The sequence below is a fragment of the Coregonus clupeaformis genome, unplaced genomic scaffold, assembly GCF_020615455.1.
Source record: "Coregonus clupeaformis isolate EN_2021a unplaced genomic scaffold, ASM2061545v1 scaf1855, whole genome shotgun sequence".
NCBI lineage: Eukaryota > Metazoa > Chordata > Actinopteri > Salmoniformes > Salmonidae > Coregonus > Coregonus clupeaformis.
Window position 1 is genome coordinate 53469 of NW_025535309.1, and position 15314 is coordinate 68782.

Genomic DNA, 15314 nt, shown 5'->3' on the forward strand with positions numbered 1-15314 from the left:
TAAATCTAGAATTGGCTTCCCTATTTCGCAACAAAGCCTCCTTCACTCATGCTGCCAAACATGCCCTCGTAAACGGACTATCCTACCGATCCTTGACTTCGGCGATGTCATTTACAAAATAGCCTCCAACACTCTACTCAGCAAACTGGATGTAGTCTATCACAGTGCCATCCGTTTTGTCACCAAAGCCCCATACACTACCCACCACTGTGACCTGTACGCTCTTGTTGGCTGGTCCTCACTACATGTTCGTCGACAAACCCACTGGCTCCAGGCCATCTATAAATCACTGCTAGGCAAATCCCCGCCTTATCTTAGCTCATTGGTCACCATAGCAGCACCCACCCGTAGTCTGCGCTCCAGCAGGTATATCTCACTGGTCATTCCCAAAGCCAACACCTCCTTTGGCCGCCATTCCTTCCAGTTCTCTGCTGCCAATGACTGGAACAAATTGCAAAAATCTCTGAAGCTGGAGACTCTTATCTCCCTCACTAACTTTAGGCATCAGTTGTCAGAGCACCTTACCGATCACTGCACCTGTACACAGCCCATCTGAAATTAGCCCACCCAACTACCTCATCCCTATATTGTTATTTATTTTGCTCATTTGCACCCCAGTATCTCTATTTGCACATAATCTCTTGCACATCTAGCATTCCAGTGTTAATACTATTGTAATTATTTTGCACTATAGCCTATTTATTGCCTTACCTCCATAACTTGCTACATTTGCACACACTGTATATATATTTTCTGTTGTATTTTTGACTTTATGTTTTTTTACCCCATATGTAACTCTGTGTTGTTTTTATCGCACTGCTTTGCTTTATCTTGGCCAGGTCGCAGTTTTAAATGAGAACTTGTTCTCAACTGGCTTACCTGGTTAAATAAAGGTGAAATAAAATAAAATAAAAATATATATATATACATACATAACAGTGGGCTAGCACGCTAAGCTAGGCCATGGGCTAGTAGTAGCAGACAGTATACACAAGGAAGGCTAGCATGCTAGGCTAGCAGACCAAGAGGCTGTGGGTAGTAGAAAATATTATAAACAATTGGGCCTATCACGCTAGGATATTAGGCCAGAGCTGTGTAAACCCCATGTGCAGTACAGGTAGCCGCTAGTGGGACTAAGGGTTAGCGGTAGCATGTGTCGTATCGGGTGAATGCTGGCAATTATTGCTGTCAACAAAGAGTCCGCTTAGGCTGCACCATGATTAGAGGCTTTTATTAATATCACAAGGTTACAGCATAAGTTACAGACCCGCGGTGTCTGGAGAAGCCCCGTCCCAAATTAATCTGAATGCTTCTGACTCTTCTTCGTTTTTCCCCCAGTATATATAATCTCCCCAAGATGTGGGTGGCTCCCTCTACTGTCCAATCCCCTGTCTACAACACACTTCCTGTCTGTTGTATGTGGCGTTACACTAAAACATTCCCTCTTGATACTAAAATCAACGTCCTCTCCGGTTCCCCTTAAAACATTAACAACGTCATAATCTTCATATACGATACATGCTAGAATGCTAATATGTAAACTAGCAGACATTTTGGATGTGGCTAGCAAGTGACAGGGGCATGATGACGTCATAGGCTGGCCATTTTGGGTGAGGGTGAACAATGACTGGCTGGCAGCCATCTTGACCCAGAGTAACTAATGGGGAGAGATTTTACCTCATGGTCTGAATAGCTAAGACACACATAAATGATGCCATGATGTCCAGATAAACAGGAGTAAGTAAAATGGCTAGTACCCAGGCATGAATTACTACCATATATACAGTGAAATAAGTATGTATAAGCATCTACTAACATAGTAATAAGAACCTATGACATTTTACAGATTAACTATACATCAACTGAACTCTGAGGTACTGTAACGCATGAAAAATAAATTGCACCTTTATAATAAAGCATTGTATGCATATCATGGCATTCTCGTGAGAGGCAAAGAGAAGGAGGAAAAGCCTTTACAGAAGTTGTACACATGGGGAAGGTTTTAGTAGCCTAGGGTAATTCTACTTCATTTTACATGACTGGAGACTGTCAGAATATTTTTGAATACCGCACAAATGATCAAAACAGGCTGCTTTGACACTGAGAATCTGAGATAAATGAAAACGACCTTGTCTTGAATCCATTAATAGCCTAGGACTAGGTGTGTGGAGACACGCATTGTGCAATATGAGCGGGGCCGGACTACCGCATTTCAAGTCCCATTTCCTCTGAGAAAATGTAGCAGTTTTAAGCAAGTTTCCTGCTGTTCTACACATTTTGCTATTGTAGTGTAGGTTATTCGTAGGTGTTATCGTCAATCAAGGAGTCTGCTTAGACTGGATCGTGTTCAAAGGCCTTTATTCAACCCACGAGGTTCCAGCGTAAGTACGGACACAATATCCGGAGAACCAGACCCCAAATAAATCTTGCTGTATTCTAACTCTTCGTCACCGCTCCCCCCTTTATATAGCCTTCCAAGAGTTGAATAGCTCCCTCTACTGTTCAATCCCCGTATCTTACCACCCACTTCCTGTCTGTCATATGTGACGTCACGCTAAAACCTTCCCTCTTGATAGCAATAATCAACCTTCCATTTCTTCATGAAAAACCGTTAACAAAGACATAATTTTAATATACTACACTATCATATGCTAACAATGTTCGCTCAATAGGCCTATTTGGAAGTTGATAACATATGTTGGTAGCCTACAGCAGACTGACTAGAGTCTTCTCTCTTTTCAGCCATCTCATGAGCCATCTCATGGGGCACACACTGGTTTAATCAACGTTGTTTCAACCAAGGTGGAATATACATTGAATTGACGTCTCTGTCTAGTGGGTTGCTTTCCAACCTGTGTTTTTCCCACGATTGTATTTGAAAAAATTGCGAAAGGTCTGTTTTGTCTGCATGCTGTTCACTGACAGATTTGCTGTGCGTTCCTGACTATAGGCTATGCCTAGTTGTTATGCTACACACACTATATAGATGGGCTATTTTTATTAAAGAAGCTATTGATCCTTTGTGGCTAAATTATAGCCCTACACATGGTGTACTAGGCTCTTCTGAATGATTTCATTGATATCTGAACAGACAGCAGTAATTCTATAACTTTGGTAATTTATTTTAATTGATCAGGGGTGTCTGGGGTGCTGCAGCATCTCCAGCACCCTTCCCACGGCTATGATTCTATAAGGAAATAAATAAATAATGAAGTGCTGCTACACATAGGCTATCAGCCAACCAGAGCAAATATTGATGATGATGTAGCATGAATCAAATGTGTTAATCAAATCTTATGCTGCTGTGGCAGTACTGTTGATATTTAAACAGTAGCTCGCTACACACACTTGACCGGTTGCATCTCAAACCATGCATGTTTGGATACTGGGCATGCGCAATCTCCATACCCTGCAGGGCAGACTGGGATAATGGCACAACCGAGTGCACGTGAGCTTCATACCGGGCAGACCAACGGACGGGGTAGGGGCAGTAGCGGTATGTGGTTAAAATCACTGGGGAAAACTAAATATGATGTGGCTGTTGATGGTTCTAATTTCTGTCTGTGTGTGTGTGTGTGTGTGTGTGTGTGTGCGCGCTTGTTCTTACAAGTAGAAAAATATGTTGACTCACCCTACTTGTAGAGAAACACCAAGGCCATCCTCCTCTCTTTCATGTTGAGGAAACGTTTTATAACTCTGTCATACAGTACACGTTCTTATGTTTTTGTTGTCCTAGGTCACCTGGCTAAAAGGCTTGCTCGCTAGCCTAACTTCCATTAATGGGCAACCGTTAGCTAGTTAACATTAGCCTTCTACATCTAGCTACGTACTGAACTTCCATCCTCTCAGACCAGGGGCACAACATTGTATGAATAAATGTTTGGATCAGAATCGCCGTTATAATCTTTTTGTAGTTGTATTCATTATGGATCCCCATTAGCTGTTGCCAAGGCAGCAGCTACTCTTCCTTGGGTCCAGCAAAATTAAGGCGTTATACATTTTAAAAACATTACAATACATTTAGAACAGATTTCACAACAAGTGTGTGCCCTCAGGCCTCTCTCTACTCTACTACCACATATCTATAACACAAAATCCATGTGTACGTGTGTATAGTGCGTATGTTATCGTGTGTTTGTATGCATGTGTCTATGTTTGTGTTGCTTCACAATCCCTGCTGTTCCATAAGGTGTATTTTTATCTGTTTTTTTAATCTAATTTTACTGCTGTCATGAGTTACTTGATGTGGAATAGAGTTCCATGTAGTCATGGCTCTATGTAGTACTGTATGAAAAGTGTATGCACTAACTGTAAGTCGCTCTGGATAAGAGCGTCTGTTAAATTACTAAAATGTAAAATGTACAAATGTACTGTGCGCCTCCCCATAGTCTGTTCTTGACTTGGGGACTGTGAATCCCCTCTTTCTGGCACCTGACCACACGACCACTATGACCTGCTACCACTATGACCTGCCTTTGTTGATAGTGCTGTTAAGAATGCAGAGCAGCGCTTTATTATAGACAGACTTCTCCCCATCCTAGCTACTGTTGTATCAATATGTTTTGACCATGACAGTTTACAATCCAGGGGTTACTCCAAGCAATTTAGTCTCCTCAACTTGCTCAATTTCCACATTATTCATTACAAGATTTAGTTTAGGTATAGGGTTTAGTAAAGGATTTGTCCCAAATACAAAAGCTTTTAGTTTTTGAAATATTTTGTTGGAGAGGCTTCCATTAAAGAACACCCTCTGTGTTCTGTTAGACAGGAAACTCTTTATCCACAATATAGCAGGGGGTGTAAAGCCAGAACACATACAGTTTTTCCAGCAGCAGACTATGATCGATAATGTCAAAGGCCACACTAAAGTCTAACAAAACAGCCCCCACAATCTTTTTATAATCAATTTCTCTCAGCCAATCATCAGTCATTTGTGTAAGTGCTGTGCTTGTTGGATGTCCTTCCCTATAAGCGTGCTGAAAGTCTGTTGTCAATTTGTTGAAAGTGAAATAGCATTTTATCTGATCAAACACAATTTTTCCCAAACGTTTACTAAGGGTTGGTAACAGGCTGATTTGTTGGCTATTTGAGCCATTTAAGGGGGCTTTACTATTCTTAGGTAGGGAAATAACTTTTGCTTCCCTCCAGTCCTGAGGGACACACACTTTCTAGTAGGCTTAAATTGAAGATATGGCAAATAGGAGTGGCAATATCGTCCGCTATTATCCTCAGTATTTTTCCATCCAAGTTGTCAGACCCGGTGGCTTGTCATTGTTGATCGACAATAACACATTTTTCACCTCTTCCACACTTACTTTACGGAATTCAAAATTACAATGCTTGTCTTTCATAATTTGGTCAGATATACTTGGATGTGAAGTGTCAGCGTTTGTTGCTGGCATGTCATGCCTAAGTTAATCATTGGCCAGTACGCAGAATGAAGTAAATCCCTATCTCCATCCATGGCTAATTTAGGATAGTGCCAACAAAAGGACACTTGGTAAGAGGGAGGACAAAGGGGCAGGTGCTTGGGCACAGGTAGACCCATATCTGTGCACATGCCAATCTCTCTGCAACACTAAGCTCAACTAAAGAAACAGGCAGGAAAGGGGCCTGTTACCCCACCAGATAGGGCCTGTGATTGGCTGACCCCTGTCAGTTGAGTTGATCAGCAGAGTTTCCCCTAGCAACGGAATTGTCACGGTTTCGGCCGAGGCTGCTCCTCCTCCTTGTTCGGGCAGGCTTCGGCGGTCGTCGTCCCCGGAGTACTAGCTACCACCGTTCGATGTTTCATGTTTGTTTGGTTTTGTCTGTTTGTACACCTGTCCCTTGTTAGTGTTTGATTTTGTTTCCTATTTAGTTATCGTGTGTTGGGTCAGGTGTTATGTGTGATTGTTATGTCAGCTGTTGCTGTTGATGGGTTTTCTCTCTCGTGTTGTTTGTGTCGAGAGTCCGCACTGCGTGCGCCTTTTCTTGTTTTTACGCACTGTTGTGTGTGTGCGTAATTTGTTCATGCCTCCCGGTTGGGTTGGCTATTCACCTGTTTGGAGTTACTATTTTGGATTACTAAAGTCTGTTGACGAACACCCTTGTTCCTGCGCTTGATTCCCTGCACCACATCCACACTCAGCGTTCTGACAGGAATGTTCCAGGAGCAAGGGTGTGAAAAGTTGGGGGCAGAGTAGCTGTAAACAATGGAAATTCCATCCCCCCCATTACCTCTGCTCTATGCTAGTGGAAAGTGTCTCATAGCTAGTGTCTTTGAATGGAGGCTAAGAGAGGGGATTTTCTACAGTAACTGACTAATAAATGTCAATTGGTATTCACAGAACATTTTCAACGATTACCATTTTTTTTGCAATTTCCTTTTTGGATCCTACCATAGCTGAGTGTCACGGTTTCGGCCGAGGCTGCTCCTCCTCCTGGTTCGGGCAGGCATCGGCGGTCGTCGTCCCCGGAGTACTAGCTGCCACCGATCTATGTTTCATGTTCGTTTGGTTTGGTCTTGATGTTGTACACCTGTGTCTAGTTAGTCCTCATTAGTGTTCTATTTAAGTCTCGTTGGGTGTGTCTGTGTTTGTGTGTGATTATTTTCTGTCGTGTGTTGTGCTTGTATTTTCGCTCGGTTGAGCTTCACTCCACTGTGTTGGAGCGTTTACGCACATGTTTAGTGCGCCTTTTGTTTGTGTCGCCTTCGTGCGTAGTTTCGCCTTCGGGCAAGTTTTGTTCGTATTTTCCTTGTTGGAATTTGAACTAAAGTCTTTTGGACTATACTTCGGTGTCCTGCGCTTGATTCCACCACTACACCCACCTACAGCATTCTTGACAGAATCACACACCTTAAAGAATGGAATCAGCAGGAGCCGCAGCAGCCCAGGCGACGCTGGAGGACAAGGTCCGGGAACAAAGTGACCAGATCCTGCAGATGGGGTCTGCGCTGCAGGAGGTGATCACCACCATCCGAGGCTGGGGACTCCTCCACCGCCATCCTCCCCTGCCAGCACCATCGGCCAGTCAGCCCATTCCCGTTCCGGAACCCCGAGGAGTTCGACTCTCGCTCCCGAGGTCCTACGATGGGACCGCGGCCGGGTGTCAGGGATTCCTTCTCCAGGTGGAGCTGTACCTGGCCACCGTGCACCCGGCGCCCTCGGGACATGAGAGCGTGTCCGCCCTGATCTCCTGCCTTTCCGGGAAGGCGTTGGAATGGGCCAACGCGGGAGTGGAGGAGGATCGACGCGGATACCATCACCTACGACGAGTTCTCCCGCCGCTTCAGGGCGGTGTTTGACCATCCCCGGGGGAGAGCGGCGGGGAGCGTCTGGTCTTCCTCCGGCAGGGGGAGGAGGAGTGCCCAGGAGTTCGCCCTAGAATTCCGTACTCTAGCGGCAGATGCAGGGTGGAATGAGCGGGCTCTCGTCGATCACTACAGATGTAGTCTTCGCGAGGACGTCCGTCGGGAGCTGGCCTGTAGGGACACCAGCCTCTCGTTCGACCAGTTGGTCGACATGTCCATCAGGCTGGATAAACTGCTAGCTACCCGCGGGACGTTCCGAGGGGGTCCGTCCATTTCACCCTCCAGCGCCTCTGAGCCGTGCCCCATGGAGCTCGGGGCGCTGGCGCTAGAGAGCGGAGGAGGAAGAGCCCGAGGGGGCCTGTCTCCTGCACCAAGTGCGGTCGTGGAGGGCACACTGCGGCCAGGTGCTGGGGAGGGTTCTCCGAGGGAGAGGACAACAGGCCACGCACTGGGGGGGCCTCCCAGGGTGAGTAGACGCCCGCTTACCCAGAGCTTTCTGTTGCGCACTTTTGTATACCTGTTGGTTTTCCACAGGTTGCACCTCATTCCCAGCATAAGGCGCTAGTAGATTCAGGCGCAGCTGGGAATTTTGTTGATCGAAAGTTTTGTTTAGAGTTAGGGATCCCTCTCCTGCCTGTTGACAAACCTTTTCCCGTACATGCCTTAGATAGCCGCCCGTTGGGGGTCGGGGTTGATCAGGGAGGTCACAGGCGCCGCTTAGGATGTGTGCGCAGGGGGTCATGAAGAGACTATACAGCTGTATCTGATCGACTCTCCTGCGTACCCAGTGGTGCTGGGGGATTCCCTGGTTAAGCACCCATAACCCTGCTATTTCGTGGCAACAGAGGGCTCGATGGGTGGTCTGCTCAGTGTGAGGGGGGCGATGTCTGGGTGTTTCCGTGGGGGCGACTTCGGTGGAAAGTCCAAACCAAGTGCCCGCACTGCACATTCCACCTGAATATGGGGATTTAGCTCTTGTGTTTAGCAAAACTAGGGCGACGCAGTTGCCTCCCCATAGACAGGGGGATTGTGCGATTGATCTCAGGCAGGAGCAGCGCTCCCACGGAGCCATGTGTATCCTTTGTCTCAAGAGGAGAGGAAAGCTATGGAGACTTACATAGCCGAATCTTTGAGACAGGGATACATTCGGCCTTCCATTTCCCCCGCCTCTTCGAGTTTCTTTTTGTGAAAAAGAAAGATGGAGGGTTGCGCCCGTGCATTGATTACCGTGGTCTCAATCAGATTACTGTGAAATACAGTTATCCACTCCCCTCTGATTGCGACCATGACGGAGTCATTGCATGGGGGCGCGGTTTTTCCAAAAATTGGATCTCAGGAGCACGTATAGCTTGGTGCGCATTAGGGAGGGCGATGAATGGAAAACGGCGTTTAGTACCCACGTCAGGTCATTTCGAGTATCTTGTCATGCCATATGGGTTGATGAATGCTCCATCAGTCTTCCAATCCTTCGTAGATGACATTTCCCGGGATATGCAGGGACAAGGGGGTGGTCGTGTACATTGATGATATTCTGGTGTACTCGTCTACCCGAGCCGAGCATATAACCCTGGTGCGACGTGTATTGAGGGAGGCTGTTGGAGCACGACCTATATGTCAAGGCAGAGAAATGTCTGTTTTTCCAGGAGTCGGTCTCCTTTTTGGGTTATCGGTTGTCCGCGTCAGGGGTGAGAATGGAGGTGGATCGTGTGTCCGCTGTGCGTAATTGGCAAACTCCAACCACTGTAAAAGAGGTGCAGCAGTTCTTGGGCTTTGCAATTACTACCGGAGGTTTTATCCGGGGGTTTTGGACAGGTGGCAGCTCCCATCACGTCCCTTCTGAAGGGGGTCGGTGCGCCTGCAGTGGTCAGCTGATGCGGACAGGGCCTTTGGGAGACTGAAGGACCTGTTTACGTCGGCTCCGGTGCTGGCGCATCCGGATCCCACAATTCCATTTCAGGTTGAGGTGGACGCGTCTGAGGCTGGTATAGGGGGCCGTTCTCTCAACGGTCCGGCTCGCCACCTAAACTCCGCCCCTGTGCTTTTTACTCCAAAAAGCTCAGCCCGGCGGGAGCGTAACTATGACGTTGGGGACAGGGAGCTGTTAGCTGTAGTTCAAGCCCTTAAGGTGTGGAGGCATTGGCTTGAGGGGCTCAACACCCTTTCCTCATGTTGACTGACCATCGGAACCTGGAGTACATCCGGGCAGCGAGGGAGACTGAACCCTCGCCAGGCTCGATGGAGTATGTTTCTCACCAGGTTCGTATTTAAAATCACGTACATCCCTGGGTCCCAGAATGGTAAGGCAGATGCACTGTCCCGGCGGTATGACACGGAGGAGAGGTCCGTTGAGCCTACTCCCATACTACCGGAGTCTTGCCTTGTGGCACCGGTGGTGTGGGAGGTCGATGCCGAGATCGAGCGAGCGTTGCGTACAGACCCCAGCCCTCCACAATGTCCTGAGGGTCGGAGGTACGTTCCGGGCTCACACTACTGGGCTCACACGTCACCCTCCTCTGGACATCCGGGTATTGGCCGGACAGTGCATTGCCTTAGCACTAAATACTGGTGGCCTACTTTGGCTAGGGATGTGAGGGTTTACGTCTCCTCCTGCTCGGTGTGCGCCCAGTGTAAGGCGCCCCGACATCTGCCCAGGGGTAAGTTACAGCCCCTACCCGTTCCACAACGACCATGGTCCCACCTCTCGGTGGATTTTGTAACAGACCTTCCCCTCTCTCAGGGGAATACCACCATCCTGGTCGTTGTGGACCGGTTCTCTAAGGCCTGTCGTCTTCTCCCTATGTCGGGTCTTCCTACTGCCCTACAGACCGCTGAGGCCCTATTTACCCACGTCTTCCGGCATTACGGGGTCCCCGATAATATAGTGGCTGATCGAGGCCCTCGGTTTACCTCCCGTGTGTGGAGAGCGTTTATGGAGCGTCTGGGGGTCTCGGTTAGCCTTACCTCGGGGTACCACCCGGAGAGTAACGGGCAGGTAGAACGTGTTAACCAGGATGTGGGTAGGTTTCTGAGGTCGTATTGCCAGGACCGGCCTGAGGAGTGGGCGCGTTACATTCCCTGGGCCGAGATGGCCCAGAACTCTCTCCGCCACTCCTCTACTAACCTAACCCCTTTCCAGTGTGTATTGGGTTACCAGCCGGTTCTGGCACCATGGCAGCAGAGCCAGATCGAGGCCCCTGCGGTGGATGATTGGATGAGGCGCTCGGAAGAGACGTGGAACGCTGCCCACGTCCACCTGCAGCGGGCCGTCCTTCGTCACAAGGCAAGCGCCGATCTCCACCGCAGTGAGGGGCCGGTGTACGCACCCGGAGATCGAGTCTGGCTCTCTACCAGAAACCTGCTCCTCCGCCTGCCCTGCCGGAAGCTGGGTCGGCGGTTTGTGGGGCCCTTTAAAGTCCTGAGAAGATTGAACGAGGTGTGTTATAGGTTATATCTACCTGTTGAATATAAGAATATTAACCCCTCGTTCCATGTGTCTCTTCTCAGGCCGGTGGTAGCTGGTCCACTCCAGGACAATGAGATAGGAGAGACTCCTCCGCCCCCATTGGACATCGAGGGGGCTCCGGCGCACACCGTTCGGTCCATCTTGGACTCCAGACGCCGGATGGGGGTCTCCAGTATCTCGTGGAGTGGGAGGGGGTACGGCCCGGAGGAGCGGTGCTGGGTGCCGCGGAGGGACATCCTAGACCCATCTCTCCTGTCGGAGTTCCACCGGGACCATCCCGCGCGCCCTGCTCCGCGTCCTCCTGGTCGTCCCTGAGGCCGGGGTCGGCGCACGGCTGGAGCCACGCGTCAAGGGGGGGGTACTGTCACGGTTTCGGCCGAGGCTGCTCCTCCTCCTGGTTCGGGCAGGCATCGGCGGTCGTCGTCCCCGGAGTACTAGCTGCCACCGATCTATGTTTCATGTTCGTTTGGTTTGGTCTTGATGTTGTACACCTGTGTCTAGTTAGTCCTCATTAGTGTTCTATTTAAGTCTCGTTGGGTGTGTCTGTGTTTGTGTGTGATTATTTTCTGTCGTGTGTTGTGCTTGTATTTTCGCTCGGTTGAGCTTCACTCCACTGTGTTGGAGCGTTTACGCACATGTTTAGTGCGCCTTTTGTTTGTGTCGCCTTCGTGCGTAGTTTCGCCTTCGGGCAAGTTTTGTTCGTATTTTCCTTGTTGGAATTTGAACTAAAGTCTTTTGGACTATACTTCGGTGTCCTGCGCTTGATTCCACCACTACACCCACCTACAGCATTCTTGACACTGAGCTCATGTTCAATACAATAGATTTCATTATAATCTTTGTAATATAATGTCTTACCTTGTGCTGCTGCTTTGGCCACCAGCACTAAAATTACCAAGGGGATCATTTATTTTCTGCCTGCACAAGAAGAGTGAATTAAGCTACAGGATTAATGCTATTTGTAAGTCGCTCTGGATAAGAGCGTCTGCTAAATGACGTAAATGTAAATGTAATGTAAAAATGTATACATTGCATTTTATGATGCACTATAAATGAAAGACAGGCTTGTTGACAAGACAACTTACTGGCGTGTCAGGAAGAGAACACTTCTTTATGTCACACGTTGCTTGGTGTGAACACCCAACCACAAGTACCTGTTTGCAAAAACAGAAGTTGTAACTTATTACACATTGTGAGTTATCGTTCACTACCTTTTCCTTCATGTAGTTTGATGAGAACAAGGGATTTTTGGACCATCTGTAAGTGTCAGCAGCACTGAAGCAGGAAGAGGAATAGTAATACTGTAATATCTAATATCTGTAATTTTTACATTTACATTTACATTTTAGTCATTTAGCAGACGCTCTTATCCAGAGCGACTTACAGTTAGTGAATACATATATTTTTTTTTATACTGGCCCCCCGTGGGAATCAAACCCACAACCCTGGCGTTGCAAACGCCATGCTCTATCAACTGAGCTACATAGCAATACATTAGCAATATAAGTGTATGATTTCAGAAAAAACTATTGTCTTCCACAATTATCTGTTGTGGGTCATCACATTCAATCATCTTATTATTACACAGATACATTTTCACAGGGAGACATTGACTGGTTCAAAAGGACTGATTCAATTAAATATTGTGCACTTTGAAGTTTCACATTCAAACTGCCCAATACTTTACATTGATGGTGCTCTCTGATGTGTCACCGGGGGTCCTCACACCTCCATAACAGATCATACAAAAGTCATTACATTGTCGAGTAAACATCTTAAAAATATGATTTAACCCATTGTCTTAAAAAGTTACATTTTGTCAACTTGATTTCTTGAGTTTCCACAACTTTGTTTTATACATACAACTAAATACAGTTTTGTCTTATCTTTTATTCTCTTACCAATATAATTGTTTTGAATTATCACTGCAACAATATATGTAAGAAATCACACATGAATAGCTCTAAATACTTTAAACAATGTAAAAGATAGTTTATTTATTTACAGTCCCTCATTAACAATATATTATATAACAATTGTAAATGAGGATTTGAACACAAATAAACATTGGTACAACAACATGGATGCCTCAAAAGAAAGAAAGCATTACATTTACAGTATGATATTGCAGCTCAGTTTCAAAGGAAATGTTCACATGCTTTCTCTCTAGCAATAGAGTTAAGTTCTGACTTGCCAGCACAGAGAGGATCCATTCAAACATTGAAATACAGATCAATTGATAGCATGGTTAAGGAAAAGTTTAAATACTTTAAATTTGTTATACCATTGTACAATATGCAATTCAAAATGAGATTATTATTCATGTTAACAAACTCAAAACTACATGCAGTGCATCTTCTTTGCATCCGTTGCACGATGCATGATGTCATCTTGTTGTGTTGATTTGGCACTAGTCTTTAAGTTTGATGGTCTGTCTGATCTACTCAATCAGTGCATCCACATAATGTTCAGTCAACCCTTGTCTTATATCTGCTTTATAAAGCAACATGTGGATAAAATGTCTACCCTTGAGTCTATGGGCTGGCTGCCACATCCGGGTTCACAGCCATTTTGATCTGTCCATACTCCACCATCTCTGTGGCTGGGGGCCTCTGCTTCCTTGCTGGATTTCTTTGCTTGCCTATTTTCACATCAGCGTATACAACACCCTCGTCACCGTTTTCTGAAAAATGAAAGGAAAGCTGTTGTACAATCTGGACATGAAACAAAATGTCATGTTTATTCAACATTTCAAATGTATGTTCTGGACATGAAAATAAATTACTTTAAACATTTTACCTGAAGTATCAAATCTGGATCTTCGTTTCTTGAGTAGATGGTTAATACCGACAAACAGTGCAAGAAGTAATGTGAGAATTCCAACAGTCAGAGCCACAGCCACTGTCACAGCTACAAAAGGAAACTGGGAAGAGACAACTAGAAAGAAAACATCAGGACACAACACTTGTTGACCATGCAAATGAAACAGAGTTGTACTCTTAATTCAAAAGGTGGGAATTAAGTCAACTGTCCTGACATTACCTGGGCAGGCCAAGGGGAGATCAATAGTAGAGTTGCTGGTGCTAACTTTATTCTGAACCGTACAGGTCAGGGTTCCTGTCACATCACTCTTCAACGTGATGACACTGATCTGGTAGACGTCATAGGCTACACTCCTGGTCAGATTCTGGCTGTTCAGGGTCCAGCTGTACTGAAGACCATCTCCCTCTGAAGAGCATGTGACCACGGTCTCTCCATGAGGCAGACAGAGGTGAGACAACACTGGCTCTGACACCGGGGCTGACAGACACAAACACAAGAGATGCCTCAAATACCCTAACTCTGATTCATGCAAACACAATATATTAATTAAGCATTATATTCTCTATGTCATAACAATGTTCTCTCTGTGTTGTACTACTGCACATGAAGTATTTAGGCCTAACTAAAAAACAAAAAGGTTTTGTACCTTGTGTCTCCAGTAGCATGTTGACTGTGCGCAACATTGTTCCCTCTGAATTATATATTTTCAATTGGTAATCTCCAGAGTCGTCCTCTATAACTCTGTCCATTCTGAATGTTCCATTCTTAAAGATCTCAGAGCGATTCACATATTCAAGGTACAATTTAAATCTCCAGTTTTCTCCAGTTTTGAAGAGCAGAATATGTTTATCACCTTTCCTCAAAGTTATTTCTTCATTGATACTGTCTGCAGGCAGGTGTAAGGACAAAGATTCTCCCAAAGCCCCATAGCATTGATGAGTTCCATTCTCATGAGAGAGATTACAGGCCGCGGCATTAACTGTGGAGCAATGATTTTATGTCAGTATGTTATGGTATGGGGACAAGCTTAGTGTTAGGACATAGACAAAAACACTATCCAGGATACACTTCCACACTCCATTCACCCAGGGGACAGCAGCAACCTTGTCCAGGTGTTGAGCCTGGTTGATAAGCACATCAGGTGCTGCCAATTAAGGTGATCGTCAGTCAGTGTCCAAGCTTGCAGAGCCGTGAGGCTGCTAGTTTTGTTTAGTGGCCATGAAGCCTTTAGTTTGGTTTTGAGTCTGTAGTTTGGGCATACCTGTTTGTAGTTTCTGTTTTGTATATAAATTTTTTCGTCACCATCTGAACAACTAATAATCTGCTTGAACTGGCCGACCAATAGGTGAAGACGGAGCTGGCCCTGAACTCAGTAAATTGATGTCTCCTGGGCAAATATGCATCCAACATGGTCCTTAAACGCTCATTTCTAATGTAAATGCACACATTCATTCAGGTTACAGACCAGTAAACTAGGCCTAAGACTCCTAGATGTTTATTTATTTTAATTTTTTAGGGGTTAGATCAAATGTAATATTGCAGATAGATTGTAGTTTCCATCAATGTAATTGTCTGTATAATTTCCAATATATGTTGTTTTTGAAAAAATATATAAATATATACACTACCGGTCAAAAGTTTTAGAACACCTTCTCATTCAAAGGTTTTTCTTAATTTTTTACTATTTTCTACATTGTAGAATAATAGTGAAGACATAAAAACTATGAAATAACA